The sequence below is a fragment of the Octodon degus genome, unplaced genomic scaffold (genome assembly GCF_000260255.1).
Source record: "Octodon degus isolate 3935 unplaced genomic scaffold, OctDeg1.0 scaffold00203, whole genome shotgun sequence".
Lineage (NCBI taxonomy): Eukaryota > Metazoa > Chordata > Mammalia > Rodentia > Octodontidae > Octodon > Octodon degus.
Window position 1 is genome coordinate 2,296,031 of NW_004524779.1, and position 5,732 is coordinate 2,301,762.

General features: G+C 35.9%; 1 protein-coding gene across 1 annotated transcript in view; it reads right to left on the reverse strand.

The window, feature by feature from the left end:
* The window catches only part of Atp11b (ATPase phospholipid transporting 11B (putative)), a 92,216-nt gene extending 87,878 nt beyond the window's left edge, over positions 1–4,338 (reverse strand). Inside the window, exon 1 of the mRNA XM_023704778.1 lies at positions 4,228–4,338. The gene's annotated coding sequence lies outside the window, so the exon portion shown is untranslated. The remainder of the gene's footprint in view (positions 1–4,227) is intronic.
* Positions 4,339–5,732: the final 1,394 nt, after the last annotated feature.

A 5,732-nucleotide genomic window follows, 5' to 3' on the forward strand; every position in this document is an offset into this window, starting at 1 on the left:
ATATAAGAAGTAAAGCCATGGTGTTATGTTGAGCTGTAGGGGACTCAGGTCAACAATTTCTGACATTGTCAGTCAACTGGAAGACCCAATACTATGATGGGATACTGGACTCTTTTAGAATATTTTGCTGAGTTTACATACCTATAGTATTCAAATAACAGAACTTAACAAAAAAAGGGTATACAGATGAATGTCCATTTTGTATCTGTGTATTCAAAGTGGTTAGGATAGACAGATAGTTACATTCTCTTAATGAATAGAGGGAATTGTTCTAATGGTGTTTGTAAGTAGGATATCATGTCCGCATCTTGTACAGCAATTAACCACTAGGACGAATGTATGCAATGTGTTAATTATTGAAACTGTCCTACCAATTTGAATTGAAACTGTTTCACTGCTATTTGTTTATCAATAAAATTATGGAAAAAAATTTAAAAAAAATTTCGGGGTTGGGATGTGGCTCACTATTAGAGCTCTTGCCTCACATGCGTATAAGGCCTGGGTTTGATTCACAATACCATAAAAAAAATATGCAACTATCTTATAAATGGTAGGAACTGTTATTTCCATATTTTCTGAAATGTAAACATATTAACAGATTGAATGAGTCTAACTTCTGTGCTTGTCCTACTACATAGGGAGAAAGGATTCTGATTAGTGTAATATTAAACAATAATAGTAATAGTGGTCAAGATAAATGAGTCAACATAACATCCTACTGTTAGGTGTGACTTTATAATTGTACTTTTTTTCCTAAGGCCTGACATTGTTAAGAAAACTAATATATGGCCCAAAAAACCCTCAAAAAACAAAAAACCTTTGCAAATACATTTTGCAAACTAATTTAAATTTAAGGTATTTACTATGGTCAATACATCTAAGACATAAACTTGGAGAAACAAGGAATTATTATTAAAAAGAGGACGGTAAGGAAAAAATAGCAACAATTGTATTCAAAGATGAAATTGAGGCCAGGGAGATGGCTCAGCGGAATAAGCACTTCCCTGGCAAGCACAAGGGCCTGAGTTCAATTCCCAGTTCTGAAAAAAAAAAAAAAAAAAAAAAAGATGAAATAAATGAAGAAACAATAACTCAAAGGAAAAGCAGCAAGACAGAAAAATTTAATGAAGGAAACCATGTTTAAAAGAGGAACATTCCACAGGCTGGGAATCAAAGATAAATAAGGAAGAACATTTTTGGAAGATAGGACAATATAAGCAAAGGGACAGCAGAAGAAGTACATTGTGGCTTTGTGAGACAGAAGGTAACATACAAAAGAGTTTAAGGCAATGATGGGAGTAAACAAATAGTAAAAATAATAAGAGATGGTCTTCATATATGTTTAGGAAAAAAATAAGTACTTATATAAATAGCTATATTCTTCAAATTATGTTTGAACATAACAAATTCTACTTTTCTACAGAAACAAATCTAAAATCTATACAAAACTGCTGGGTGTGGTGGCGCACACCTGCAATTCCAACACTTGACAGGCTGAGGCAGGAGGAAGGCCATGAATTTGAGGCCAGTGTAGGCTATACAGTGAGTTTAAAGCCAGCTTGACCCCATTTCAATAAACAAAAAATAAATGAAAATAAAATTGTCACAAAATTTTACTTTAAAAAAACTGGTTTTCAATATGAAATCTAGCAAAGCAAAGCCAAATGGTGTGGCAAGTTCAACATAAATGTGTGAAAAAACAAATAAGTTCAGAAGTGGGTTTAAAAAAGCAAAAGTCGTAGAATAAAGAAGGAAATAATGAAAGGAAGTCCTTATTTATACCCCCCAAATTTTAAAGGTAATGTTTTCAAATATCCACATTTTTAGCGGCCAGGATTTGATGCCCAGCGTGCCGTGCCAGCCCTGCCCCCACGGTACACTGAGACAGTGATTGAGACTGGGTGTGGTGGGGCGCACCTGTAATCTCAGAGCTTGGGAGGCTGAAAACAGGAGGAGCACTACAAGTCCAATCTATGTAGTGAGAGACCCTGAACACCCTGCAGATCCTGTACTAAACACCAAAAAAAAAAAAAAAAAAAAAAAAAAAAAAAAAAAATCTACAATTTTGAAACTAGGGTCAAAAATATTAAACTTAATATTGCTACATTTGAACACAGCCATATGAAAGTATTTAATGCAAAAAGTTTCCTAGGAGGAAACTCAGCTTTCCATACTAGTTTTTATAATTTTTATCTGGTGGGAGCTCACAGGACTACTTAACTCTTACCAGTAGTGGAGGCTAAGATTCCTATTTAAAAACCTGGAAAATAAAGCCAGGTATGTGGTGCATGCCTATAATCCTAGCACTCAGGAAGCTGAAGCAGGGATGTTTGCAAATAGCCTGGGCTATAAAGTGAAGGCCAACCTGAAACTGCAAGACCCTGTCTCAAAAAGACAATAATAATAATAATAATAATAATAATAATAACAACAACAACAATAACAACCACCCTGGAATATAAAGGTCCAAAATATAGGTGAAAGTAAAAGAACTTTTGAAAGCAAAAAAGAAAAACTGCAAATGGAAACAGTAAGAGTGATAAGCTTTGGTTTTACAGCTTAAAGATGCTACCTAATTTTCTCAGACATGGCAGGAGACCAGTGAGGGACATGGGGAAGACCTTACTGATAAATGCAACAAAGATGAGAGTTCAGGATGAACAAGCAATTGGAAATGCAAGGGGAAAGTGTAAGTGTCTAGTGAGAGAACAGCACAAAGAGAAAGATCTAAATTCAGAAAACAAATAACCCAAAGAGTGACACTTAAAACAGGGAAGGTTTTTCTGTGTAAATTACACCCCAGCATAAGAATGACCTTCAAGCTTTGAAGGATTTTAAGTTTTCACATGATTTTACTAAGAACTGCATCACTTAAGAGTAAGGAGAGCCTCTATCATCCTGATATTCTTTTTCCTACCTTCTTTTAGAAGTGTTTTTTCAAAAATAATGGCTACGATACATATGTAACACATGAAACCTGCTGTCATTAGTGGGTATTTAATATGGAAATAATATGAAACCAGAAAAAGGCAGAACAAAGCAACCAGTGAACAAAGGCAAGACTGGGCAAAGACGAAATCAATGTTAGAAAAAAATCCTGGGCTCTGCAGAATAGTAGAGGGGCAATACAAAGATGCTTCTTAAGGAGCCCTATCAAGCAATATCTATGACCCAAGGAGAAATTTACCCTCAGTCTATTTGACTTAAATCCCTTATAAAAGCACTGCAACTTCTCAGATGTACTGGCCCATTTCCAGGGCTCAGCAGCCTTCTCTGGCTAACAGTTACCATGGTGGAAAGAGTTTCCACAGCAGAGAAAAGTTTATCAGACAGCACTACTCTATAAAATGCTTCAAAATAAACTGAGACATTAAAACTTTCACAGGAAAAATGAAACAAGGAAGAAGAAAAGTGAAGTAGCACTTTGTTACTATAGAAATTTGTAGGTGATAAAATTGGAGCAAGTAGGCTTTAAAGTCTCATAGAACTGAGTTCAAACTCCAATGTAGCCACTTAACATTGTGCAACCTTGGAAAAATTATTCCATTTCCTAACACTTAAATTGAAGAGTGACGTAAGTATAATAATACTTCGTAAAATACATTTAAACACTCTGTAGACCCTTCACTAAAATACAAAAAAACAAAAAACAAAAAAACATTTAAAACTGTTCTCTCATAGGGTTTTTTTTTGGGGGGGCGGGGGTGTTGGGGGCAGAACCAGGGATTAAACTCAGACCCCTGTGCTTGCCAGGCAAGCACTTAATTCTACTGAGCCATCTCCCCAGCCCCTCACAGGGTTGTTATAAGGATGGAATGACAGAGAACTACTGACTATTGCATAGTACCCAGTACACAGTATAAATATTAGGAGTTTAACTATAACTAAAGATAATAATTTGGCAAATTGCCTATTTAGTAATAATGACTCCTAATTCCTTTTATTCTTTTTTTTTTAAATCCAGGGCCTTCAAACTGAACTACACCCCCCAGCCTCTATTTTGGAGATTGGATCTCACTAAGTCTCTAAGTTACTGAAGTAGGGCTTGAACTTGTGGTCCTCCTCCCTCAGTCTCCCAGGTGCTATAAGTACACAACTTTTCATTTTAAGATAATCTACTAATCACATCATTTGCTTGACTTTGTAAAGATATAAATACACTAAATCACTTTTTAAAATAAAATGATACATATCTACAATCTTAATAATAAAGATGTTAATCCTTACCTTAGATGAAATTATCCGATTATCTATAAATTTCTGAGGTGTATAAAGGCCATTCTGAGGAAATCTGTTGGCTACGTAAATAGTTCTTGTGTCACTTTGATGGGGTGGGTCAAAACCCTAAGACAAACAAAGAGAAAAAGTAATAGCAGTCAATAAGGCTAGTTGTTATGGAACTTCACTGCTGGTTTCACTTAACTGGTCAAATTACAAATACTACACTGGCCTTAAATGCAGATAGACTCAATCTATTTAAGGACTTAAGTCACTAATTGATTAATTTCTTTCAGAAGTAAAGAGGTACATTATCTTTAGATACAAAATAGTTAATATCGTCAGTAATGAAAAACAGCTCACACTCTATTAGAGAACCACTATAAGAAAATAAATACCATATAGGAGATCAACAGAAACATTTGAGGACAAAATTTCATCCTCTGTATTTCCCTTCCTTTTATTCCTGTGGGTCTCTTGCCTTCTCTCTGGATGGACTCCTACTGAGTATACAGAAAGTCCTGTGTAACTAATAAGCAAACTACCATGTTCGATGACAAAGATTTTCTTTTTTTTTTTTATCTCTCCTACTATACTTAGGTCTACTTGATTTCAAAGGGCTTTGCTACCAAAGGATACATATTAGTTAAATCTTCCCCAGATTCATTCTACACAATCATTTGTGTCAATTACAGTATCAACTGGCTTCCTGAAATATAGATAGCAATTGTCGTATTTCTTAAGACAGAACTCAGCCTTAAATACAGATCATCTCAAGGTATATGGGCAATGTCTCGTGAAAATTTTTCACTAGTGACGGCTATGTTAATGCATATATACTTTACAGTAGTGCACTCTGTTCTGGTGAATCTTCAAAACTCTTTTAACATATCTTGAGAATCCTCTGATAGGCTAAAAGCACCCCATGTATAAGATTCCTTTGGTTCTAACAGGCAAATGATTTGAAATTTCTTTGAAGTTTTTTGTTTGTTTGATGGTAGCCATGGCTTTTTACTAGGTACAACCTAAGTTACAGTTAGATTTTGTATTCATAACTACAGTGATCCATTTTTAATGCTACTAAAGACTGATAATTGTAATCTAAGTAATTTATCTGGCTGCAGTGTTAATTAACACACAGCACTCCTATAACATTTCTACTAAGCACAGACACATACAGATCTGGGAAACTCTGATTACCGCTCAGTTACACTGGGCCAATAACTTGCTTGGCTTGAGAACTGCTGAGGGGATAATAAAGGCCACTTCTGGATGTGTCTGGGGATACAGCTCAGCAGCGCAAGCACCTGCCTGGATGTGCCTGGGCAGATCTTGCCCGCACACCCCTCTCTGGCAGTTTCCCTACTCTTCACAGATACAGCAGCTTTGCCCCCCTGCTCCCTTGTGCCAAGATCATCTCTTGAGCCGTGGTGCCAACCAATCTTTGACCAAAACCCCTGGAACCACGAGGCAAATCAAACTCTCCTCCTTTATGTTTTGGGTATTTTGTCCCA